The sequence below is a fragment of the Scyliorhinus torazame genome, chromosome 7 (genome assembly GCF_047496885.1).
Source record: "Scyliorhinus torazame isolate Kashiwa2021f chromosome 7, sScyTor2.1, whole genome shotgun sequence".
In the NCBI taxonomy this organism is placed as follows: domain Eukaryota; kingdom Metazoa; phylum Chordata; class Chondrichthyes; order Carcharhiniformes; family Scyliorhinidae; genus Scyliorhinus; species Scyliorhinus torazame.
The window spans coordinates 43,535,721-43,563,494 of NC_092713.1; the positions used below are offsets into that span (position 1 = coordinate 43,535,721).

General features: G+C 47.7%; 1 long non-coding RNA gene across 2 annotated transcripts in view; it reads right to left on the reverse strand.

Moving 5' to 3' along the window:
- LOC140427274 (uncharacterized) overlaps nucleotides 1-24,794 on the reverse strand; it is a 99,172-nt gene extending 74,378 nt beyond the window's left edge. The window contains exons 1-2 of one of the 2 annotated variants that reach the window (XR_011948427.1): nucleotides 24,690-24,782; nucleotides 7,811-7,867 (exon numbers count right to left, since the gene is read on the reverse strand). This is a non-coding gene — a long non-coding RNA (uncharacterized lncRNA). Of the gene's footprint in view, nucleotides 1-7,810; nucleotides 7,868-24,689 lie in introns of both variants that reach the window. The other variant, XR_011948426.1, reaches the window with a different exon arrangement.
- Between the last annotated feature and the right edge of the window lie 2,980 nt (nucleotides 24,795-27,774).

A 27,774-nucleotide genomic window follows, 5' to 3' on the forward strand; every position in this document is an offset into this window, starting at 1 on the left:
GCTGGCACTGCCATGTGCAGGTACACTCCTCATATTAACCCACATGATTACAGTAAAGAGGCTGCTTTTATGATGTGAGAATGCTGACAAAAGTTTGAAATCAAACTAATATCAGGTTATTTACTGCAAGCAACGAGATGCCATGTTCTGTGTAGCCACGTGACAATTTATTGTTCCCTGTATATTTAGGCAGAAGAATGTGTGCTCGCCCAAATGCATGGTGCACTGCCATCCTTCCTGAAACCTTGTGCCCAATATCAAAGAACATGGAGGAGACCAGCACCGCCTTGGCACAAGCCTTGGCACAGATTTTTTGGAGCATATCCTTTCCAATATGGAACTGATGATCACTTCCATCTGAACACAACATGATGCAGCACCTGACAGCTTCTATTGCGACACAAACAGCTTCCATCAAAGGTCTAAGTGCTGCAGTGGAAATTCAGATTGCTGACATGATGGCTTTGTTTTCTGTCAGATCAGTAGGATTGCTGAGGTGATGTCTGGGAAAGTGGGCAGGAGCTCCAAGGAGAGCAAAGTTCCTTTTCTCTCTTAGGATGACAGGATTCGTGCTTGCGCCCCTGCCCTTGTTAGTTCCTATCAGTGAGGCAGCCCCGGGTAGCTGCAGTCCCAGCTGGGATGGTGTAGCCTGAAGCCGGGCCTTCTAAGACCAGAATTAATCAAGGTCACACTCCTCTTCCCTATCCTGTCCCTCCGTCCCTTCCAGTTCCTCTTCCTCCTCCTCCTCATGCTCCTGTCATTCAGCTTCTCAGCTGATAGGTGGTCGCACGACCGTTCCTTCATGGTGACCAGGTTGTGCAACATGCAGCATACTATCACAAATCTCAATACCCACACAGTTGATGTCTAGAGTTCTTCTAGAGTGCCCCAGGCAGTGGAAGCTTTGCATGATGCTAATGGTTTGCACTAGAATGTTCCTTGCAGCAGCATGGCTCCCATTGTAGCTTTCTATCTATGTGTACCTGAGCTGTGAGGTATGCCATGACTAGATCACCCTTCTCACAATAGCCAGGCTTTGACTATCATAGATTATCATAGAATTTACAGTGCAGAAGGAGGCCATACGGCCCATCGAGTCTGCACCGGCTCTTGGAAAGAGCACCCTACCCAAGGTCAACACCTCCACCCTATCCCCATAACCCAGTAACGCCACCCAACATTAAGGGCAATTTTGGACACTAAGGGCAATTTATCATGGCCAATCCACCTAACCTGCACATCTTTGGACTGTGGGAGGAAACCGGAGCACCCGGAGGAAACCCACGCACACAGGGGGAGGATGTGCAGACTCCGCACAGACAGTGACCCAAGCCGGAATTGAACCTGGGACCCTGGAGCTGTGAAGCAATTGTGCTATCCACAAGGCTACCATGCTGCCCCTAGCTGGTGAGTTAAATACAGCTGGCACAGGGGACCCCTGCAAAACAAAGGAATTGTGACTACTTCAAACATAAAAGGCATTCACCTGAATGATGCATCGCCTGTGGTTACATACCAGCTGGGACTCCTTTCAGTTCATGAAAATGGCTGAGTTCAGACTTCTTCAATTTATTCACTCATGAGATGTGGACATCACTCCTAGGCCAGCCTTTATTGCACATCCCTAATTGCCCTCGAGAACGTGGTGGTGATCCACCACCTTGAACCTCTGCAGTCCATGTGGTGTACACAGTGCTGTTAGGGAGGGAATTTCAGGATTTTGACCCAGTGACGGAGATATATTTCCAAGTCTGAATGCTGTGTGACTTGGAGGGGAACCTCCGGTGGTGGTGTTCTCATGCTCCATTGGCCTTGTCCTTCTAGTTGGTAGTGGTCATAGTTTTGGAAGGTGAAGCACAAGCAAGGTAACTTATGTGCAGTCAATGGTACGCTGCACTATGGAGAAGCCTACAATCCAGAAATCCATTGTGTTTGTCCATTTGCTTGACGGGAGGAAATGAGTTGAAACTGACTCTCTATACGTAGAGATTCTCAGTGGTCTTCATCAACACTGCACTGCAAACTGAGTAGCAGCCTGGAAGGAGCTGCGACATTATGGGAAATGTTCAGAATACAAAGGTTTACTGTCATATCATAATTAACCACTGGATGGAACTAGGGGCAGAACTATATAAAGCACTGACTTACAGAATTCTGGGAGAAGGCTGGAGAGGAGAGCAGAGGAGCAGTGAGAGAGATCAGAGTACAGTTATAAATAGAGTGTAGAGACTAGTGTTAGTTGAGTGTAGATTGTAGATTACTAGATTATTGTTCACGACAGGAGTAAGTGGTCAAGCTTATTCCTATGTTGGAAAGACCAAGGAACTGATCATCGACTTCAGGAAGCATAACACGACACACACTCCCGTCTGCATTAATGGCTCCGAAGTGGAGATGGTCGATAGTTTTAAGTTCCTGGGGGTCACCATCACCAACAGTCTGTCCTGGTCCACTCATGTTGATGCAACAGTCAAGAAAGCCCAACAGCGTCTCTACTTTCTACGGAAGCTAAAGAAATTTGGCATGTCTGCATCGACTCTCACAAACATCTACAGATGTGCGATAGAGAGCATCCTATCCGGCTGCATCACAGCCTGGTATGGCAACTGCTCGGTCCAAGATCGCAAGAAACTGCAGAGTGTGGTGAGCTCAGCCCAACACATCACATAAGCTTGCCACCCCCACATTGTTTCTGTCTACACCTCCCGCTGCCTCAGGAAGGCAGACAGCATTATCAGAGGCCCCTCCCACCCAGACATTGCCTTCTTCCAGACCCTTCCATCAGGCAGAAGGTACAGAAGTCTGAAGACTCGCACATCCAGACATAGGAACAGCTTTTTCCCACAGCTAAAAGACTCCTCATCGACTCCCCCTCGGACTGATCTGTTCCCTGTAAGAACACTATTCACGATGCCCTATGCTGCTCTTGCTCATGTATTTGCTTTGTTTGGCCCCTTGTTCCGCACTGTAACCAATCACTGTTTGTCGATGCACCATTTGTCAATGTACTCTGTTGATTATTCTTTTGCCTACTATGTACATACTGTGTACGTTCCCTCGGCCGCAGAAAAATACTTTTCACTGTACTTCGGTACATGTGACAATAAATTAAATCAAATAAAAAGCTTTAAGCTTTAGTGTAAATAATGTTAGCTGTGTTAATGAACTTAGCTTCTGTGGTCTTTGTGAACACAACAACATCCATCCTGATAACAAGAATCACAAAGAACACCACAGGGGCAAGATGCATGAAATTTAAGAGCTCTTGGTCACCTTAAGAGCCAGAGAAAATGCAGTCCTCGGCCTGCTTTGAGGTTGCAGGGCAGATTTCAGTCTCAACCGCTTTAGTACAACAAAGCTCTCTGAGGCATTTGTCCTCACTTAAGTAAAGGCAAGTGAATCATAGAGTCATAGAGCCACAGAGGTTTACAGCATGAAAACAGACCCTTTGGCCCAACTTGTCCATGCTGCCCAGTTTCTACCACTAAGCTAGTCCCAATTGCCCGCATTTGGCCCATATCCCTCCATATCCCTCTTTCCCATATAACTGTCTAAATGCTTTTTTGAAGGATAAAATTGTACCTGCGTCTACTTCTGCCTTTGGCAGCTCATTCCAGACACTCACCACCCTCTGTGTGAAAAGACTGCCCCTCTGGACCCTTTTGTATCTTTCCCCTCTCACCTTAAACCTATATGCCCTCTAGTTTTATACTCCCCTACCTTTGGGAAAAGATGTTGACTATCTACCTGATTTACGCCCCTCATTATTTTATAGACCTCTATATGATCATCCCTAAGCCTCCTACGCTCCAGAGAAAGAAGTCCCATGACTAACTATAGACCCTCAGTCGATACAGCCTCTTCCTGAGAACTCAACTCCTCCTTCTCCTCCTCCCTCTTCCTCCAGCTAGTCCTATTTTGTCTGTCCTCTCATAATCTTACCAGTCATTATCAATTCCAAGAGGAAGACCCACCAGGCCACCTGTATCTGGGATGAAATTATTTCGCCACCACTGTTTCGCCATTGAGTAAGAATATTGCAACCGTGGCCAAACCATTCCCTCTCAATGATTCAAACTTTAGTTAAGCATAAGTAAGCTCTAAAAGACATACAGACAGATAAATAATCCTGCAACTAATCCACTAATCTGTGAGTAGTTCAAGTTGACTCTAAGTAATGTTGTTAGTGTCATACTCAGCAGTGTAACATTAAGACGTTAAGGCAGAGCCTGGTGTTCGGAAATGGCACTGTTCGCATTGCACCCTGATGGCATAATGATCTGCTTGCCCTAAATGCTTTTAATGGCTGTTGAGTGACGTTATTCATGAAGGCCCCGCTTTCTCAACTCTGCCCCTCACCTGAGGCGTGATGACCCTCAGGTTAAATCACCACCAGCCATCTCGCCCCCTCAAAGAGGAAAGCAGCCCTATGGTCACCTGGGACTATGGCGACTTTACCTTACCTTTACACCAACATTTTTTAAAAAAATTAAATAAATTTAGAGTACCCAATTCATTTTTTCCAATTAATGGGCAATTTAGCGTGGCCAATCCACCTACCCTGCACATCTTTGGTTTGTGGGGGTGAAACTCACGCAAACATGGGGAGAATGTGTGCAAACTCCACACAGACAGTGACCCAGAGCCGGGATCGAACCTGGGACCTCGGCGCCATGAGGCAGCAGGGCTAACCCACTGCGCCAGCGTGCTGCCCCCCTTTACACCACCATTTAACAAGATGGTGTGCAGTGCAATTCTCTGGAAGTGCACGGACGCATCTTGGATTTGGATTTCATTTTCGGATATTGAGGCATCGCGCCCAAACAACAGGTGCTACAGAGCACAATTTCTTTCCTATCTTGGCTACATTACAATATGGCAATTTGAACATTTAATTGCAAGTTAACAGCCAGGTGTAGCTTTGGATCGGCTGATGTTTGGCTGAGGCGCCACTCATTTTCTGCTCATTGCAGATGCCATATCAGGAAAAACGCCTCTTAATCAATTTAACCTGAAAGTAATTGGCCAAATTACCAGGGCATTTCTCCTAATACAGTTTACCACAGTGTCATAGTGTCATAAAGTTATTTAATAATTATAATAGCTTATTGTCACAAGTAGGCTTCAATGAAGTTACTGTGAAAAGCCCCTAGTCGCCACATTCCGGCGCCTGTTTGGGGAGGCTGGTACGGGAATTGAACCCGCGCTGCTGGCCTTGTACTGCATTACAAGCCAGCTATTTAGCCCACTGTGGTAAACCAGCCCCTGATTTATGGTACAGGAGGAGGCCATTCATCTTATCTTTCATGGCTATGGCACAAATTCCTCAGTCTGAAATTTGCACCCATATGTTCCTCCGGATTTCCGCCCAGTCTCGTGGAATGAAGCATATCAGAAGTCCTTACATCCCCCTATGTGAATGTGCGGTATGACTCTGAACTCTGCAGAGCAGAGTTATCCCAGACTAGATTCCTCATCTGTGCCAAAATGTCCAAGTTGTGGCAGGGTTTGGAGCATTTATCTTGCTGTTGCTTTAAACGCTTAATTTATCAGCGAGTTTCAAGCTTGCATCTTATGTAGCCGACAACGGACGTCGGGGGTGGGGGTGGGGTGGGGGGTGCATGCGCATCTATGTTTGAAAGTGGCAGGGCACACTGAGAGAGCGTTGAGCAAAGCATACGGTATCTTGGGCTTCATAAATAGAAGTGTTGGCGGCACGGTGACGCAGTGGTTAGCACTGCTTTCTCACAGTATCGAGGACGCGGGTTCGATCCCGGCCCCAGGCCACTGTCCGTGTGGAGTTTGCACATTCTCCCCATGTCTGCGTGGGTCTCACCGCTATAACCCAAAGATGTGTAGGGTGGGTGGATTGGCCATGCTAAATTGCTCCTTAGTTGGGAGGAAAAAAAGAATTGGGTACATTAAGTTTATTAATAAAATAAAAATAAATAGAGGCAGTAAGTACAAAAGCTGGGAGGTTATGCTGAATTCATATAACGTTCTGATTAGGCCCCAATTGGAGTATTGCATCTAATTTTGGTAATGACAGTTCAGGAAAGACGTGGGGGTCTTTCAGAGGGTGCAGAGTGATTTACCAGAATGGTTCCAAGGATGAGGGATTTTAGCTCCAAGATGAGGTTGGAGAAGCTGGGGTTGTTCTGTTTGGAGTAAAGGAGACTGAAGGGAGATTTGATAGATATATACAAGATTATGACAGGCTTAGGTAAGGAAGGCAAGGAAAATCTCTTTTCATTAGCTGATGGTCCAAGACTAAGGGACACGGAGTTAAGATTTTGGGCAAGAGGTATATAGAGGATGTGAGGAAAAGTTTTTTTAACACAGCAGGTAGTAATGGCTTGGAACTTGCTGCCAATGAGAGTGGTGGAAGCAGAGACATTCAACAATTTGAAAGGAAGTTGGATGGGCACTTGAAGAAGATTAACTTACAGGACCATGGAGGTCGAGCGAAGTGGGACTGATTGGATTGTGCCACGGAGATCCGGGGTGGGATTCTCCATTTCTGAGACTAAGTGTTGGCACCAACGCAGAATTTGTGGACTTTCATGACAGGAAAACTGCCGCCACACCTGGACCGATTCCGCTACTATTGAGGGGTTAGCACCCGTGCTGCGTGGAACACAATTGATTCCAACGAAAATGGTGCGGGATTCACCGGGTCCGAGATTGACACTCAGGAGGCTGACAAGCTGCAGCACATACACATTACACTCCCCACACTTACCCCAGCCAACAAGATGGCACTGGTTGTGCTGTGGCACCCATACAGCTGATGGGTTGGCTGAGGCCAAACGGCACCAAGGGGGGGGGGGGGGGTGCCCTTGGGGGACACCTTTATGACCCGTGACACTAAGTTCAAAATGGGCTATTAGCAGTGGGCGCAGCTGCATGGCTGCCTTGCCAGCTGCGGCAATTGTATTCCATGCCCATCCACCCCGACCCCACAACCCACATCCTGGCCGCCCCCCCACTACTTCCCCTGGCCTTGGCAGAATCCCCTGGCCAGCAGCACAACTGTCAGCAAACAATGGCAATGTTGGGCATTTTCCGGACACCTTCTCTCTCCCTCAACAGCCGCCACGCCGGTTTCAAGATTTTTAAAAGCACAAGTTCCCGCCGTCGGGAGCTTGGCCCATCGGAGGCGGAGAATCGCGGAGGCCCCGGCGAATACCTGGCCGGGTCCGCTAATGATATGCAAACGGTGTTTGTTGTACGTGCATTCCGGAACGCATTGACGCCGTTGTCGAGATGCTGGAGCGTTGCGATTTGGCGTCAAATCGGTGCATGCCGCGATTTGGCCTCGGAACCGATTCACCACCCAATCGCCTTTCCCGATTTTGGTGTCGGCCAACAGAGAATCCCACCTCCGGTATGAACTCAATGGGATGAATAGCCTCCTTCTGTGCCACAAATGGCTATTGACTCCACAAGTGTTTCACAGTCAATGAAGTACTTGTATGAAGTGTGGCCGAAAGAACAGGGAAACAATGATCAGATCATTTGTCTTATATTATGTCAGTTCAAGGATAAACTTTGGCCAGGACACTGGGAAAAATTCCTCAATTAAATAAAAAAAATAGTGCCACAGCATAATTTCTATACACCTGAGAGGGTAGAGCGGGCCTCGTTATAATGTTTCATCTAAAAGATGGTACTTTAGACATTGCTGCAGTCCCTCAGTACTGTCCTGGGTTGTCAGACTTGGTTTTTTGCTCAGAACGAGCATTCTGCTACTGAGCCACTACTGATGCACATTGCATTATTTATTCTGGTGTTGCAGCATTTCGAATACCTTTATAAAATTGGCATAGTGGGTTTCCCAATTGCAATCCTATTCGATTGGTGTTTCCTGGAGGAAGGAAAAAGAGGGGCAACAGATTAGTCAAGATCCCATTTAATGGCAGAGTAGAGATGATGGGCCGAATGGCCAACTTCTGCTCCTACGTCTTATGGCCTTATGGTCTTAGAGAAGCATCATGGAGGTCAGATTGGAAAACCATGCCATATGTCCCAACCACATTGACGGACAGACATTCCTCAGGGTCTCTGGTGAGGTAGGTGTAGGCTACAGTCCGTCAGGGCTACATTGTACAAGCCGATCTGCAGCTGGGTCCTCCTTGGACATGGAATTGTGAATGCTTGTGAAGGTCTTATTTGTCAGCTCTGAGGCACTGTCTGTGAAACTGTGCAGACATTGCACCGACACTGCTGAGGATCCTTCGGTGAACAATATGTAATGGTGCAGTTTTTTGAAGGTTAATTTTACAAACATATCCACAGTCATTGCAATCACCATGACACCCCCTGCCCCCGGCTTCCTACATTTGCTTTGACCATTCCAACCGCATATTCTAAGACATACCAGCAGTTGCTCCCCTTGAGGCAACATTTCCATTGTTTGAGCTGTGGAGACACAATAGGTCGATGAAGCCACACATAAAGGGTTGGGCTTTCTTCAGCCAGAGGGTGGTGAATCTGTGAAACTCTTTGCCGCAGAAGGCTGTGGAGGCCAAAACACTGAGTGTCTTTAAGGCAGAGATAGATAGGTTCCTGATTAATAAGGGGATCAAGGGTTATGGGGAGAAGGCAGGAGAATGGGGATGAGAAAATATCAGCCATGATTGAATGGCAGAGCAGATTTGATGGGCCGAGTGGCCTAATTCTGCTCCTATGTCTTATGGTCTTATGGCTTTTACCCTCGAGGCAGGCAGCGGGAGTCTGGAAAATTCCCACTGGCCTACCCACCTTGGGAGAAAGTGCCTACAAGACCCAGATTTTCTTTGTGGCAGGATGGGGTGGGTATGTGAGGGGTGCAGACAAGCCAGCTGACCTGTAAAAATGTAGGCTGCCACAGAGCCAACTAGGTTTGGAGCGGGCTGTTTAACAGGTCCACCATGATACGGTGGGACCTTGTCCAGATTATTATAAAGATAAGAAGGCTCTTCCGACCTCAGCCCTCATGCACTCTCGATGTCCCACCGACCCGTGTGATCCCTCATGATTGCTATGTCAAGATATGGCACCAACTTAACACTGTATAAGGCCAATGAACCTTATAGTGACAATAAGGCAAGTTAGAAAAACTAAAGCAATCAATCATTGATAACATTCCATTTTCTTTTTAAAAACTCCCTTTTACTACAGCCCAATAATAGCTTTGATAATCCAGGCCCTTTAAAGTATCAATGGCTGAAACTGCAAGCTTTTAAAACCTCCTTTTCTTATGAAAATGAACATTGCACACTTGACAGTATAGGTCAGAGAGCCAGAACTGTCAATCAAGCACCATTTTCCCTTAGGCTTAGGTTTGCCAAGAGACTAATGGATTGCTGGGCTCTCAACTAAAAGTTCACAACAAGCCGTGGTTCATTATTGTTGAAAAATAACATTGCCCTTTATGTTATTTCCCAACATAAAATCTACATTTTGAATAAAGTCAAAGAGTCATAGATGTTTACAGCATGGAAACAAGCCCATCGGCCCATCTGGTCCATGCCGCCCAGTTTATATCACTAAGCTAGTCCCACTTGCCTGCATTTGGCCCGTACCCCTCTATACCCACCCTGCCCATGTAACTGTCTAACTGCTTTTTAAAGGACAAAATTGTACCCGCCTCTACCACTTCCTCTGGCTGCTCATTCCAGATGCTCACCACACTCTGTGTGAAGAGATTTCCCCTCTGGTCTCTTTCTGTATCTCTCTCCTCTCACCTCAGACCTATGCCCTCTAGTTCTAGACTCCTCTACCTTTGGGAAAAGATGTTGACCATCCAGCAGAGGGCAGTAGAGCGGAGATGCTGATTGGCTGTTGCAGGGAAAATTTGCATCAGTGCATTGCGGTCAACGTATCTTGAAGGTGGTTTGTGGAGGAGCTGTTGTCAAGTGACAGTTAAACCCAAAACACTTCTTCAGTGTTTCCCTCCCTACCTCCTCCTCTAATCAAAAAAAAAGACTGTAAGGATCCCAGCCAAGTAAAGATCAAGAAGGAGACAAAAGGGCAGGTAGAAGTAGAAAGAAGTTGAACCGTGACGTCACAGCCTGCAGTGAAAGAGCGTGAGGAGAGCAGTGGGGACTCAGTGAAAGAGCGCGAGGGGAGCGGCGGAGACTCAGTGAAACAGCTTGAGGAGAGCGGCGGGGAAACAGGATAAAAGAGCGCGAGGAGAGCTGCGGGGACACAGGATAAAAGAGCGCGAGGAGAGCTGCGGGGACACAGGATAAAAGAGCGCGAGGAGAGCTGCGGGGACACAGGATAAAAGAGCGCGAGGAGAGCTGCGGGGACACAGGATAAAAGAGCGCGAGGAGAGCGGCGGGGACACAGGATAAGAGAGTGGCGGGGACACAGGATAAAAGAGCGTGAGGAGAGCGGCGAGGACACAGCTGCTGGAGAAACGGCCTTCAGATTTTCGACGGGAGCAGTGGCCAGGGGTCTGTCGGGAAGGTAAGTTTTCCTCTTTAACTCTTCGTGTGTTGGTAAGTATTGTGACTGGTAAGTAAAATCTTTATTCCTTTCACTTATTAGGGGCTGATTTAGCACACTGGGCTAAATCGCTGGCTTTTAAAGCAGATTAAGGCAGGCCAGCAGCACGGTTCAATTCTCGTACCAGCCTCCCCGAACAGGCGCGGAATGTGGCGACTAGGGGCTTTTCACAGTAACTTAATTTGAAGCCTACTTGTGACAATAAGCGATTTTCATTTCATTTATTCATTATTTGATATTATATTTGTAATCAGTTAAGGTAAAGTGTACAAATGGCATGAGATCCCAGACCCGTGTTATGCTTCTCGTGCTCAATGTGGGAGTTCCGGGATTCCTTCATGTGCGGGAAGTGTGTCCATCTGCAGCTCCTGTTAGACCGCATGACGGCTCTGGAGCTGCGGATGGACTCACTTTGGAGCATCCGCGATGCTGAGGAGGTCGTGGATAGCATGTTCAGTGAGTTGGTCACACCGCAGATTAGGATTGGTGAGGGAGACAGGGAATGGGTGACCAAAAGGCAGAGAAAGAGCAGGAAGGCAGTGCAGGTGTCCCCTGCGGCCACCTCCCTCCAAAACAAGTCTACCGTTTTGGATACTGTTGGGGATGATGACTCACCAGGAGAAGGCAGTAGTAGCCAGGCTCATGGCACCGTGGCTGGCTCTGCTGCACAGAAGGGTGGGAAAAAGACTGTCAGGGCTATAGTCATAGGGGATTCAATCGTAAGGGGAGTAGACAGGCGTTTCTATGGTCAAAATCGAGACTCCCGAATGGTATGTTGCCTCCCGGGTACACGGGTCAGGGATGTCTCAGATCGGCTGCAGGACATACTGAAGGGGGAGGGTGGACAGCCAGTTGTGGTGGTGCATATAGGCACCAACGATATAGGTAAAAAACAGGATGAGGTCCTACAATCAGAATTTAGGGAGTTAGGAGATAAGTTAAAAAGTAGGACCTCAAAGGTAGTAATCTCAGGATTGCTACCAGTGCCACGAGACAGTGAAAGCAGAAATTCAAAAATAGTCAGAACGAATACGTGGCTTGAGAGATGGTGCAGGAGGGAGGGGGTTCAGGTTTTTGGGACATTGGAACCGGTTTTTGGGGTGGTGGGACCATTACAAATCGGATGGTCTACACCTGGGCAGGACTGGATGCAATGTCCCAGGGGGTGCTTTTGCTATCATTGTTGGGGAGGTTTTAAACTAATGTGGCAGGGGGATGGGAACCAGATTAGGAAGTTAGAGGTCAGTAAAGGGGCAGCAACTAAAGCCAGTAAGATACTAGATAATAAACTCAATGTGACTAAGGGGAAGAGTAGACAGGGAAGAGATGATGAACGCAAAGGGACAGGTGGTCTGAAGTGCATTTGTTTCAATGCGAGAAGTGTAGCAGGTAAGGCAGATGAATTTAGGGCTTGGATTAGTGCCTGGGAATATGATGTTATTGGTATGACTGAGACTTGGTTGAGGGAAGGGCAAGACTGGCAACTAAATATCCCAGGGTGTGGATGCTTCAGGAGGGATAGAGAGGGAGGTAAAAGTGGTGGAGGAGTTGGATTACTGGTCAGAGATGATATTACAGTTGTGATTAAGGAGGGCACGATGGAGGATTTGAGCACTGAGGCAATATGGGGAGAGCTAAGAAATAGGAAGGGTGCAGTAACATTGTTGGGACTTTACTACAGGCCTCCCAAAAGCGAGCATGAAGTAGAGGTACAAATATGTAGACAGATTATAGAAAAATGTAGGAGCAATAGGGTGGTCGTGATGGGAGATTTTAACTTCCCCAACATTGAATGGGACTCATGTCAGGTTGGAGGCGTAGATGGAGCAGAATTTGTAAGGAACATCCAGGAGAGTTTTTTTAGAGCAGTATGTAAATAGTCCAACTCGGGAAGGGGCCATACTGGACCTGGTATTGGTGAATGATCCCGGCCAGGTGGTTGAAGTTTCAGTCGGTGATTACTTTGTGAATAGCGATCACAGTTTTAGAATACTCATGAACAAAGACGAGAGTGGTCCTAAAGGAAGAGTGCTAAATTGGGGAAAGGCCAAGTATAACAAAATTCGGCAGGAGCATGGGAATGTGGATTGGGAGCAGCTGTTTAAGGGTAAATCGACATTTGAAATGTGGGAGTCTTTTAAGGAAAGTTTGATTAGAGTGAAGGACAGACATGTCCCTGTGAAAATGAGCGATAGAAATGGCAAGATTAGGGAACCATGGATGACGGGTGAAATTGTGGGACTAGCTAAGATGAAAAAGGAAGCATACATAAGATGAAGGTGACTTAAAACTGATGGAGCATTGGAGGAATATCGGGAAAGTAAGACAAATCTCAAAAGCGCAATAAAGAGGGCTAAAAGGGGCCATGAAATATCTTTGGCTAACAGGGTTAAGGAAAATCCCAAAGCCTTTTATTCATATATAAGGAGCAAGAGGGTAACTAAAGAAAGGATTGGCCCACTCAAAGACAAAAGAGGGAATTTATGCGTGGAGTCAGAGGAAATGGGTGAGATTCTTAATGAGTACTTTGCACCGGTATTCACCAAGCAGTGGGACATGACGGATGTTGAGGCTAGGGATGGATGTTTAAATACTCTAGGTCAAGTCGGCATAAGGAAGGGGGAAGTTTTGGGTATTCTAGAAGGCATTAAAGTGGACAAGTCCCCAGGTCCGGATGGGATCTATCCCAGGTTACTGAGGGAAGTGAGTGACGTAATAGCTGGGGCCTTAACAGACATCTTTGCAGCATCCTTGAGCACGGGTGAGGTCCCGGAGGACTGGAGAATTGCTAATGTTGTCCCTTTGTTTAAGAAGGGTAGCAGGGATAATCCAGGGAATTATAGACCTGTGAGCTTGATGTCAGTGGGAGGCAAACTGTTGGAGAAGGTACTGAGGGATAGGATCTATTCACATTTGGAAGAAAATAGACTTATCAGTGATAGGCAGCGTGGTTTTGTGCAGGGAAGGTCATGTCTTACAAACCTAATCGAATTCTTTGAGGAAGTGACAAAGTTAATTGATGAGGGAAGGGCTGTAGATGTCATATACATGGACTTCAGTAAGGCGTTTGATAAAGTTTCCCATGGCAGGTTGATGGAAAAAGTGAAGTTGTATGGGGTTCAGGGTGCTAGATGGAAAAAGAACTGGCTGGGCAACAGGAGACAGAGAGTAGTGGTGGAAGGGAGTGTCTCAAAATGGAGAAAGGTGACTAGTGGTGTTCCACAGGGATCCGTGCTCGGACCACTGTTGTTTGTGATATACATAAATGATCTGGGCGAAGGTATAGGTGGTCTGATTAGCAAGTTTGCAGATGGTACTAAGATTGGTGGAGTTGCAGATAGCGAGGAGGACTGTCAGAGAATACAGCAAAATATAGATAGATTGAAGAGTTGGGCAGAGAAATGGCAGATGGAGTTCAATCCAGGCAAATGCAAGGTGATGCATTTTGGAAGATCTAATTCAAGACGGTTAATGGAAGAGTCCTGGGGAAAATTGATGGACAGAGAGATCTGGGAGTTCAGGTCCATTGTACCCTGAAGGTGGCAATGCAGGTCGGTAGAGTTGTCAAGAAGGCATACAGCATGCTTGCCTTCATCGGACGGGGTATTGAGTACAAGAGTCGGCAGGTCATGTTACAGTTGTATAGGACAACATTTGGAATACTGCGTGCAGTTCTGGTCGCCACATTACCAGAAGGATGTGGATGCTTTAGAGAGGGTGCAGAGGAGGTTCACCAGGATGTTGCCTGGTATGGAGGGTGCTAGCCATGAAGAAAGGTTGAGTAGATTAGGATTGTTTTCGTTGGAAAGACGGAGGTTGAGGGGGACCTGATTGAGGTCTACAAAATTATGAGAGGTATGGACAGGGTGGATAGCAACAAGCTTTTTCCAAGAGTGGGGGTGTCAATTACAAGGGGTCACGATTTCAAGGTGAGAGGGGGAAAGTTTAAGGGAGATGTGCGGGGAAAGTTTTTTACGCAGAGGGTAGTGGGTGCCTGGAACGCTTTGCCAGCGGAGGTGGTAGAGGCGGACACGATAGCATCATTTAAGATGCATACAGACAGATATATGAATGGGCGGGGAACAGAGGGAAGTAGATCCTTGGAAAATAGAAGACAGGTTTAGATAAAGGATCTGGGTCGGCGCAGGCTGGGACGGCCGAAGGGCCTGTTCCTGTGCTGTAATTTTTTTTGCTCTTTGTTCTTTATCGATGCTCCTCATTATTTTATAGACCTCTATAAGATCATCCCTAAGCTTCCTAAGCTTCAGGGAAAAAAGTCCCATCCTATCCCAGCCTCTCCTTCTAGCTCAGGCCATCAAGTCCTTGTAGCATCCCTGTAGCATCCTCATAAATCTCTTCTGCACTCTTTCTAGTTTAACAATATCCTTCCTATAATAGGGTGATCAGAACTGAACACAGTATTCCATGTGTGGTCTTATAGGTAATTTAGGAACAATTTCAACCACACAAGGCCCAACATCAAAGCACTATTTAAATTTACTTTATGAAATGGGAAAGACAAACACTTCCCATCAATACTATATGCTTATGCATTCTGATTCAGAGAACCTTCAGAAGAAAGATCTAAATCATTTGCTAATAAAACGCTCTGAGCCAAACCAGTGTCTCTCAGGATAACAATCTTTCTAGGCTCTTTTTTAGATAAAACTGGAGTAACATCCCCTTCAAATAAAGCCCCTTATAATCCTTTGCATCCTTATCTATTCCCCAGATACAAACATTGGGTGCAATGGGTTTCTTACAATTTTCACTTTCTGGTACTGCTTTCTCTATGAAAATTCCCATCTCTTGCACTAGTGTCACCGATTTAACACCGGGCTGGATTATTCGGTCCCCCAGACGTGTGGTTCTCGACAGCGCAGTTCGCTGGTGGCAGGATTCTCTACTCCTGCAGCTTGTCAATGGGATTTCCCACTGAAACCACCCCACACTGCCGGGAAACCCAAGGGTGGGGGTGCGGTGCCGGCGGGAACAGGTAATCCCAACGGCCATGGAATTTCAGCCATCTTTCCTGGTTCAACCGTTCCTTAAGAATCTGCCGTTGGTTTACCATTCCACTTCCAACATGTCATGTCTGAGAGCGGGTAAAGCTTCAAGAGTTTTGACCTTACTGTAATTCTTTATATGCTAATTTGGAACAACTTCTGCATCCTCTCTAAATCTAGACTATTTTCTATTCCTTCAACTTCTGTGGGTTTTCAAATGGAGATCTACTGTCCCCTAGCTGCCTATGTGATATATCGTAACTATCTGTCTGAATTGCTGCTTCCCTTATCTAAGAAACCTTACTTTCCTCCAAGTGTCATGATAGCCATTGGGAGGCTGTTTTGAAATTCTTCCATTATCATTGGATCTCTCACATTCCCAACATTCTGTTCATGAGTGGTGCCCAAAACGACCTCAACATGTCTTTCTCCCTCGCAAATTCTATGAATATTTCACTTGGAATTTTCTTTCAAGTGCAAAGTTTCAACTGATATGCTTCAGGGGCAAGATCACGAGCGTAAAATACTGCTGTTTTAACCATCTCATAATATGAGAGTTGTTCGGCTGAAACACAGTGACAACTTTCCCAGGCAAAAAAAACCTTTTCGAATTAGATAAAATCTCTCTCAACTCTTCCCTCAGTCAATTTAGGGAGGAAGTTTGTATCAAAGTTTGGAGTGGGACTTGACTCATCATCCGAACTACCAGACCCTCTTTTACCCCTTGCCTCAGCTTTTAATTAGCCAGTTCACACTGTCTGATTTCTTTCTCTTTTTGAAGCTCTCTGTCTCTTTCCTTATCGGCTTCTTTCCTAGTTAGCTCCTCTCTTCGGAGTTCAAGCGCAGACTTTTGTACTTTTCTTCCTCTATTTCAATTCAAAAAAAATTATTTCCTTTTTGAATTCAAGTTTTTGCTTTTCTTAATCCATCTCAAGCTGCTTCATCTGCAACTGAATTCTAGCCAACTCGACTGAATTGCTATCTGGAGCCTAATGGCTCATTTAAATACCCAGACGCCGGATTCACCCGGTGCCCGGTACTCACCAGCTGTGCCTGGGAGACCTTGCCAGGGCGCCGTTTAGTACTGGTCCACGCAAACGTGGACCAGTCATAACGGCGCCAGGGAGAGGTTGCCCAGGGCATTGAAGAACCCCGGGTGTTCGGATGCAGGGCAGGGAGGCATCGGGGAGCCCCAGCAAAACTGGAGTCAATGGAAATCGAGGGAAACCTCTCTGCTGGTTGGAATCGTACCTGGCACAAAGGAAGATGGTTGTGGTTGTTGGAGGTCAAGTATCTCAGCTCCAGAACATGCAGGAGTTCCTCAGGGGTGTGTCCTAGGCCCGACCATCCTCAGTTGCTTCAGCAATGACCTTCCTTCCATCATAATGTCAGAAATGGGGATTTTCACTGCTGACTGCACAATGTTCAGCACCATTCGCGACTCCTCAGATACTGAAACAATCCGTGACCATGTGTAGCAAGGCCTGGACAATATTCAGGCTTGGGACGATAAATGGCAAGTAATATTCGCGCCATACATGTGTAAGGCAATGACCACCTCAAACAAGAGAGAATATAATCATTGCCGCTTGACATACAATGACATTACCATCATTGAATCTCCTACTATCAACATCTTGGGGGTTACCATTGTCCAGAAACTGAACTGGATGAGCCATATAAATACTTGGGCTACACTTGCAGGTCTGAGGCTGAACATTTTACAGTTGGTAACTCACCTCCTGACTCCACAAATCCTGTTCACAATACATAAGGCACAAATTAGGAGCGTGATGGAATACTCCCCATGTCCGGTTGAGTGAAGCTTCAACAACACTCAGGAAGGTCAATGCCACCCAGAATAAAGTGGTCTGTGTAGAATCCAATGAAAGAGACGCAGGAACACAAGGTAGGATAAAAATGAACTCAGGTTTATTTAAGTATACATAATTAACTTCTAACAACTCACCACCCTGAAGGGTCACCCTCCATGACCTTCACCCAGTTCGGGGTTTTAAACAGTGACTTTGGGCAGCACGGTAGCATAGTGGTTAGCACAGTTGCTTCACAGCTCCAGGCTCCCAGGTTCGATTCCTGGCTGGGTCACTGTCTGTGCGGAGTCTACATGTTCTTCCCATGTCTGCGTGGGTTTCCTCCGGGTGCTCTGGTTTCCTCCCACAGTCCAAAGATGTGCTAGTTAGGTGGGTTGGCCATGATAAATTTCCCTTAGCGTCCTAAAAATGTTATGTGGGGTTACTGGGTTACGGGGATAGGTTAGATACGTGGGCTTCAGTGGGGTGCTCTTTGTAGGGGCCAGTGCAGACCCGATGGTCCAAATGGCCTCTTTCTGTACTATAAATTCTATAATTCTTCCTCCTTGTTAAATGAACCCCCCTCCCCCCTTTTACCGGGGGAGATCAGTTCATACGTAGAGATAATTACAGGGAACCGGATGGCGCACAGTCTGTGGCCTCGGAGGAGGTTCAACAGCTTGTTTGATTGCCACCTGAAAGATTCCCTCCCTCTACCATCGACACACAATGACAGCAATGTGTACCATCTACAAGATATTCAGCAGCAACTTCCCAAGGTTCTTTCGACAGCACCTTCCAAACTCTCAACCTCTCCCACCTAGAAGGGCAAAGCCAGCTAATGGATGGGAACACCACCACCTGTAATTTCCCCTCCAAGCTGAGAACCAGTCCAATTTGGAACTACATCATAATTTGTTCACTGCCACTGGGTCAAAGTTCTGTAGCTCCTGACAGCATTGTGTGCATACCTACAACACATGGACTTCAATGGTTTAATGCGGTGGCTCACCACCACCTTCTTGAGGGAAATGAGAGATGGGAATAAATACTGGCCTAGCCAGCGACACACACATCCTGTGGAAGAATAAATAATTTTGCTTCATGTGTGCTCGATCTAACCTCGACCCCTGGAGGTTATTTGGCCGATGCACCAAATTGGGTCTTCTCCTTGTTGCAGATTGACATTGCCTCATACTCCCTGGTCCTGCTGAAATAGGTTACTGCGTTATAGGAAGAGTTGTAAATTGAGCTGCACGCCAAAATATTGTCAGAAAAAAGTGACGAGGTAATGAATTGAGGTATTAATTAAATTGTTTTCACCTCTTACCATGCAGATTAGTGTTCCATTTCAAACATGGAGTACAGAAGAGAACATAAAGTGTGGGGGGGGAGGGGCGGATTTTCCACCCTCATTTTCGGTGGATCGGAAAGCTGGAGGGGGTGGAGAATCCAACTGGAGTCCCAAAATGTCATTTATGCTGGCGGGAATTAACATTGATACAGTCCCTGCTCGATGCCAGTGACGTAATGGGTTTCCCGCCATGAAAGGTTGGGAATCCAATGACCATAAATTTGAATATCATTCCAGGTCTCTGCGTCGTATTGCCCACCCATGTAACGGCACCACCCCTCCACCCCCCCCCCCCCCCACCCCCCCGAGCCCCCCTCTCCACTCCAGTTGGTATGATGTCACATCAGTGGGGTCTGCAACAGGTCCGGACAGATGGCGACCTGATGGACGGTCCCCAGTGGGGATGCACAAATAATTACAGACCCCGGGGGGGGGGACCGGGGGAGGTGTGGGTGAGGGCCATGGGCACTGCCCCCCTGGCACTGCTCCTTGGCACTGCCCCATCGACACACTTCCAGGGCGCAGCACCAGGGGGCACTGCTGGGGGCAGGGCTTCTGCTTGGGAGTGCTGTGGAGGGGGAAAGGCGGGTGCGGAGGTGAGAGTTTCATGGCGGTGGTTGGAGGCATCCTGTGTCCATGCGGGGGTTATTTAAAAAGGCTGCCCCAATCTCTCGGCCTCCCACCCTGCCAGCAGGGCGTGGGTTTATTATTTCCTCGAGTGTTTGAAAATAGGCCGGGATGGGCAGAGAAGGCAGCTGTTGGGTTGCCCACCACTTTTCCCGCCGGAGACAACCCTTGGAGGAAATTTAAAAAAAAAAGTTCTGCCCACTGTGTCCAGACCTCATAGAATTTACAGTGCAGAAGGAGGCCATTCGGCCCATCGGGTCTGCACCGGCTCTTGAAAAGAGCACCCTACCCAAGCCCACACCTCCACCCTATCCCCATAACCCAGTAACCCCACCCAACACTAAGGACAATTTTGGACTCTAAGGGCAATTTATCATGGCCAATCCACCTAACCTGCACCTCTTTAGACTGTGGGAGGAAACTGGAGCACCCAGAGGAAACCCACGCAGACACGGGGAGGATGTGCAGACTCCGCACAGACAGTGACCCAAGCCGGAATCGAACCTGGGACCCTGGAGCTGTGAAGCAATTGTGCCTCAAGGCTGGGTCAGTGACGATCTGGTGATGGGGATTCTATCGTTTGACCCAGAGCTCGAATTGAGCTACTGCTGGCCTGTTCACACACTGTTTTCACTCCCCAACAAGCCCAAAGATATGTGACTGCAAACTAATGCTCTCAATAAACTGCAACCGCCTTTTGGTTCATTTGGTGAATAAAGCACGTCTTTGGGAGACCCTTCACCTGAGGAAGGAGCAGCGCTCCGAAAGCTAGTGTTTGAAACAAACCTGTTGGACTTTAACCTGGTGTTGCAAGATTTCTTACTGTGCCTTTGGCAATGTTTGAGCCTGACATTAGCAGAACATAGTGCATTTCAAAAGCAAATTTCATCCAAAATATTTAGTCAACTAAAATAGGTCAAGAGATTAAAATCCAGTTCATGACACTAGTTGTGTCATCAGAAGAACTTTAGCAAAAAATTCTATAAAACTATATTAATAAGGAGCAAAATCACTCAAACTTCATCTTACAGATTCCTTTCTGCTGTCCTTCGTCTGAATAGGTTCCATTTTGACACGAATCCCTTCAGATTTTGACTCACTTTAGGATGAAAATTTGACAAGACTGGAAATGGTCACACAGCTTAGTAAACCTCCCATAGGGGCAGGAGGGAAAGAGAGGAATAGTTTATGTAAATGTCTTTGAAGTCTGTGGGCTCTTTAGCTGTGTAAAATGATTTAACAACAGCCTGTCAGCCGGCCTTTCTGCTCCTCTGGTTTGCTTATAAAGTGGGATAAGATTAATGTGCCTGCAGTAGTTTGCTCTATGGAGCAAATCTACTCCTCGGATAGCGTATTTAGATTTTCAATTTGAGTGCAATAATCAAATGGACACAACTGTTTTTAACGGTGTACATGAGTGCTCCAGACACTATTCATTTGAAGTACAACAGGCAGCGGATTATCTTACTGTGGCATGGCACTTGACAGATATTTAGCCTTTCCTGTATCCTTTGGCCCTTCAAAAAACGCCGTTCACTTAATCCTTGCTTGGTAGTGGAAACATCATCAATGATCTCATGTCTCCTTTATTTTCGCGACAGGTGGCCTATTTACAAAGATTGAGAGAAAGTTTTGCAAAGCTACAAACAATTGATATCAGAGATTGGGGGAAAGAATTCCTCATGAGTTCACTGTTCAGCAACTGATTTAGGAGCTGGTACTTGGTGATTGGAGGCCACTATGTGGTCCGCCCTATTGGGCTGACATGCAGCAGGACACTTGGTACCAGGAAGATTGACAACTAGCTCGATTATAGTGTTTGTGCCTCTGTGCTAGAATGATAGGGTTCAGGCAGCCCTCGTCAGCCCTGGTGAGTGGAGGCCAAAGCGTCAACTTTGGTGACATACAACATGGGTGCTTACTTCCAATGGGGATGAATACCTCTGCGTCATAAAGGAAAAACGGGGCTCTTTAGCGTGGGTGGAGTTTGACAGATGGTAGTTACTCCTCATGGGTAGGTGGGCTGTAATTCTCTTTGATGCCAGGGCTCTTGTAACAGCTTTGAAATTGATGCACCATGCTGAACAGATAATCCAAGAGAAATTCTCTTTCTTGGTCTGATATCAATTGTTCATAGTTTCATAGAATTCAAGTAAATAGGTAATTTTTCTTTAATATAAAAGAACACGGCCTCATTGATAATGACCGCGATCTTCCCAAAAGAGAACCCCTAGCGAGCGTGACTCACGTTGAATAGAGGGCCTGAACGGGGAACGCGCGGCCAAGGCTGCACATATCCCCGCTTGCCAGAACTCCACATTGTAGCGAGAGATAGGGATGCTATTTAAAAATGGCATCCCGATCTCCGAGACCCCCAAAACAATCCCCAACCTCCCCCCTCCACCCTTGAGAATGGCTAGTCAAACTTTGGGTGCGCCTGAATGTGGACTTCACCAGATCCTTTCAAGGCTCGATATTCTTGTTGGTGGATGCCCATTGCAAAAGGTTAGGCACTCACTAGTAAATGGGGTACCTTGTCCATGACCAATATCTCCAGGATGCCATGGGTACCGAATGAGAGGCGTAGCTTCTCGATGGTAGCCTTCGAAGTGGTGGACGGCAAGCGATAGATGCCTAACCTTTTGCAATGGGCTTCCACCACTTCGAAGGCTACCATCGAGAAGCTATGCCTCTCATTCGGTAGCCATGGCATCCTGGAGATATTGGTCATTGTCAAGGTACCCCATTTACTAGTGAGGAGTTTACGCACTTCACAATGCACATCCAGAACACCACAAACAGTCTGGCTGAACGAGCGGTGCAGACATTCAAGAAGTGCATGAGGAAACAGGTCACAGGATCCGTGGAGGCATGGTGCAAAAACATACGGACCACCTCTGGAGCAGGAGCCAGCATCAGGACCAATGTCACCAGAAGAGCTGCTTTTGGTCCCACCTGTCGGGTATAAGGGGGCCTGGGGACATCACTCTCTAGAAGCCCAGACACTGAGATGCATGAGGTGGAAGTTTCCTCCCACAAGTCCCGAAAGACATGCTGTTAGGTGAATTAAACATTCTGAATTCTGCCTCTGTGTACCAGAACAGGCGCCAGAGTGTGGAGACTAGGGGCTTTTCACAGTAACTTCATTGCAGTGTTAGTGTAAGCCTACATGTGACAATAAAGATTATCATAAGGACTCAGGGTCCGAGATGGAGGCTCAGGCATCCACGATTCAGACGACAGCCGATGGGGCCGCCCAGGCGATCGGCGCAAAAATGAGGTTCCCCAACAATTGACACCCCCTGCACCCCCCCGGTCCAGCTCGTAACAGCCGGACGCACAGCTACCGGCAAAGTGGAGAAGAGAGAAGACAGCCTCCTCCATCTTCTATGGCAGAGAGTCTTGCGGACTTTGGGGAGGTGGGATGTTATAACTCCTACAAGAACAACCCGATGGATCTCCCTGTGGGGCTCATGAAATATAAATTCATCAGCCGAGGGGCAGAAGCTCAACAGCGGGACTCATTAATCCCCCGACATGAAAGTCAGCCGAGAAGGGAGCCAGCATCTTCAGATGGGCCAGGCTGGGACAAGAGGTGTTATTTGCTGCTGTATTTCCTTACTGTGAGTCGGAAATAAACTATTTTAACTTACCTTTTCGGGACTCCTCATTGATTACCATACCTGGTCCGTGGCTCAATCATCTCATGTTGATAGTTGGACTAGGTCCTGCTGTAGGGCTGATGCATGGAGAAGCTGCAAAAAACACTACAAGGGGTTGGCTTTTATGGCCCTCTGGTAACAGATGTGCAGGTGGGTGGGCCAATAAAATGCCATGGGTGCCATGCTCACTGCTTACTCAGCCATCTCTACCCGAGCCACAATTTTACCCGAGGGTTTGGGTTAGACACATGGCAAATATTTAGCTCTTCCTGTATTCTTAGACCTTTGAAAAACTCTAAAAATTCACCCAAAAATGATTCTCTGGAAAAATTTTGAAGTGTGGCAACGTGCAGGAATTGCCGCGAGCTTCCTGGTGCTCAGCCCAGCAACGCCAGCAATGCTGTTCAACGTTAATTGGTCCACTTAATAAGGCCACGCGGGCCTCTCGAAGCAAATGAAGGCTTGGCAGCCGATTTGCCAGGACTGTGCTCTCCAGCCCCCCACGAACAAGGTCGAGCAGCACTTAAGCTGCACTTGCTCAGTCAACTCCAGCCAGCTCGCAACAATGACAGTTTTGACACTTCCTTGACAGATTATTGACAGCTGGGCAGTTCATTGACAGCTTGACAGTTCCAATGAGTTTGTGTGGAAAAAAAGGTGCATAATCATGTTTATTTTGAAAAACCACAAAGGGTGCCTCACCTCTTCTAAAGGGTGCCTTACCTTTCTCAAGGATGTCCCGTGACCCTATCCAAAGGAGTACCCTGGCTATTCAAATGAAATCACCAAGTTCACCCGCCTCTTACCCATTCTAAACTGCCCACTCCAGGTTTCACTTCCTGGACTTCCAAAATCTCACCTCAGCGGTGGCAGCTGGGGATTTAAATGGTCAGCTGCTTCCACAAATCACACATGTGTCAACACCGGCCCAAATCCAGTCCAGCCCCCACAAAGGGTTTGGGGCTGGACTCAAACTTTCTGCCATTTCCTGAATTTCCAGCCGAACGGAGATCCTCTCCAGATGGGCGAAAATCTGGGCCCAACTGGTTTAACGCAATTTACAGTCTCACAGCCCTCTGATGTGAAAAGAAATGCTCTAAAAAATGTTCTAAGTCTAATGCCTTATATCGATGTCCCCTGCCCAGATCCCTGAATTAGTCGTGGCTAAAAGGACACGCACGCAAACACACAGGCATACACAGGTACGGAAAACAGCATACATAAACAGATGCAAATACAGTTGTGTCCCGGTTCACGGGATTAAATATGTAGGTGTAAGCATATATGCAGACGCAAATACACACATACGCACAGATGCAGACATCCCCCAAAACATACAGACTGACCTCTAAGATTGCATGCAGATAGAAACAAGCATGCAAACACAGATAAATGAATGATTAAAGACACTTCAAAGTTAAAAGTTGTTTGTTTGGTTGCCTGGGAGAATTTTTTCTCATTTGCTCTCCTGAGGCGCTTCAGTTTATTGCTTAATTACGCTCTTTCCTTTTCTATTCAGTACGTGGCAGCTGTACCACTCACGGCATTCATTGCAGCGTTAGTCACCAGGGACTTGCAATCTTCAGCCGCTGCTGCTAAATTTAAACTGATTAAACCTTTCCCGTCTCAGTCTAGTCGCCCTGCGAGTGCTACAGCAACAAATCAACCAAAATGTGACCCCTAATATTAATGCTTCATTTACTGAGGAAGGAGAGAATTGAATCCAAGAACTTACCTGAACTTTACTTCATTTATTTTTAATTTTTCTCTCCCAGAATATTTCAGCTTTTCAAGACCGCTACCCTGCTGGTAATACTGTCCTATTTCCTGTTGGGTATTGTATGGATCTTATGCTAATAGGGTGGTCATGGGTCAGCCATGGTAATTGCTCCTATCTCTCAATTTAAAATCGGGTGTGATACCAAGGGGCTAAGAAAGCAGTCCGTCCCTGCACTACCCCCTAACGGAAATAATTTCTTGCAGAGATATATTCTATCATATGAAATGGCTGGAAACTGATCTTGGCAGGGCCAGACTCTTAGTTGGGTGCAAATTCATGGATAGCATCAGCATTTTCTTCAAATTGCATCTAGCCGTATATTGCTATTATATCGAGTGCAAAATGATTGTTTTAGAGATTGTGTGCTACTTTTTGCTGCTGGTAAAAGCCTCCCTATTAAGCCTGGTTATGTTCTTCTGTGCCTTTATCAATGCTACTTGGTAATACTCTGGTAGAAACTGCATTAGGGCAGGCAGGACTTCCAAATCTCTCTTCTCACATGATGGTGCAACTCCTTATAGGATATTTTCACACAAGTCAACTTGCCTTTTCTACCATTCCTACGAAATTATATCCCAATGGCTTCAGAATAAGTGGTGGAGGGCTATTGATGTTTGAATACGTGATCACCAATCCCCAGAGGCTGGGGCTTGAGAGTGCCCGGCAGCAGACAGCAGCATTTCTATTACTGCCCCAAAGCTAACATGATGATGAACATTGAGAGAGGCGATACACTGACATCATTAGGAGGTAAATAAGTGCCCTCTCACAGTGCACAGTTCCGCATGAACAGCAGAGAGCACACTGTAAGAGATCAGGGATATGACTGAGGTGACTGTCACCCAAAAGTGGTGGAAATGGTGGTACCAGTCGATATAATAGCTTCAGTTAATTCTGGAAGGGCAGGTGACACTATGGTCTGGTCTGAGAGCCGGGCTGCAGTAGTCACAGAGGTGACTACTGCAGATGAGTAGATAGTAGAACTTGGGCAGCACGGTAGCATAGTGGTTAGCACTACGGCTTCACAACGTCAGGGTCCCAGGTTTGATTACCAGCTTGGGTCACTGTCTGTGCGGAGTCTGCACGTTCTCCCCATGTCTGCATAGGTTTCCTCCTGGCGCTCCGGTTTCTTCCCACTAGTCCTGAAAGACCTGCTGTTAGGTATTTTGGGCATTCTGAATTTTCCCTCAGTGTACCCGAACTGGCGACAGAATGTGGCGACTAGGGGCTTTTCACAGTAACTTCATTGCAGTGTTAATGTAAGCCTACTTGTGACAATAACGGTTATTAGTATCACACAAGGTTAAAGCAAACTCATCTGCACTCTCAGACATGATGAGACAGATCCAAGGAAGGTTTTCCAACATCTCATGCATGTGCAAAAAGGAATTTTCTCTTGAAGGATGGCCCCCAGATGTCAGTAACTCTGACTTCCATAGCAGAACTAGAAGCTGAGATTGAATTTGGAGAACTATTTCCTGGGCTGACCTTTCCACTGACCCCATGCAGCTGCTAACTTGTGTTAAGTGATTCATCAAGCACACTACATCACCTCCAATGCAATGAATTTGATTTCTGTGCTTGTACAGAGTGATAGAACAATTGGCAGTGTGTCTTTGGAGGGATTAAGCTACTCATAGTGTTGTTCTGCAGGTCTGCAGTTAGACCTAGAGGACAGGGAGCAGGACTAGTGACTGCATGGCATGGAAAAGCCAGATTGTAGCAGTCGCTAGTCAGCACTGTATCGCACCAACTGTTACCGCCCGTTGTGAGAACAGCACTGGGTGACTGTGGGATTGGAATAAAAAGTAAATGCTGGACAAACCTGGGGAGTAGTGGGGGTGGGGAGTCGAGGGGGTTGGGTCAGAGGTGTTTAGCATGCTGGTGGGGAGGGGTGTGGACAAAACTAGAGATAAGAATAACTCCCTTGCTGTCTTGAGTTCGGTCATCAAACCCCTTCCAGCATTGAATCCATGACTGGGGTGAAGCTACAGCTATTGTCAATCTATTGCCTGCATGAGTGACTGCTTGAGGTGCACTCTTACATTCTTTTTCAATGTAAATGCACTAATCATACACAAGGGGCGAGATTCTCCGACCCCTCAGCGTGTCGGAGAATGGCCGTTGGCCGCCGTGAATTCCGCCCCCGCCGCCTGCCGAAGTCTCCGAAGGGAGAAAAGTCGGCGGTGCGTCAATGGCGCCGCACACCTCGGAGAATGGCACGGGTGGGCGCAAGGCAATGGATTTTGGGGCTGCCGATATCCTCCCGTCCGGATGGGCCGACGTCCCGCCGACGTGATGACTGGTCACGTCGGCGTAAATCAAACCACCTTTCAATCGGCGTCAACCTGTGCTCAAGGTTTACGCTGACCAGCGTGGAGGTGGGTGACGGCCTGGGGGGTTGGCCGCTGGAGAGGCGATGGCGTGGCCGCAGTCTGAATGTGTGGGGGAGAGGTGTGTGTAGGGTTTTGTGTGTGTGTGGGCGGCAGGGGGGGGGGTGGTTAGAGTGGGCTGGGCTCCGGGGGAGTGCCGGGGGGGGGGGGGGGGGTGAGTGCCGGGGAGGAGGATGGGGTCCGTGCCGGGGAGGGGGATGGGGTCCGTGCCGGGGAGGGGGATGGGGTCTGTGCCGGGGAGGGGGATGGGGGGGGTCCGTGCCGGGAAGGCGGATGGGGGGGGGGGGTCCATGCCGGGGAGGGGGGTGGGGCCCGTGCCGGGGAGGGGGATGGGGTCCGTGCCGGGGAGGGACGTTGGGTGAGTTGGTCCACCTGGCCTGGTGCCAGCCTCCAACAGTCGGACCCATGCGGTCCATTCCACCAGGCTGGCTGGCCCCCCCCCCCCCCCCCCAGGCTGTCATGTTTTCCGATCAGCCAGCGATGCTGGCCGCCGTGGCGGCAGCCGCTAATGTCTATGTTGCCCTGGATGAGGAGGAGGAGGAGCGTGCCAGAGAGGCGGCGCAGGCTGCCGCAGAGGGGCAGGCGGCAGCCGACCAGGCTGGAGGGACACCTGACCGACAGGACGAGGAGGGGGAGGAGGACGTCGC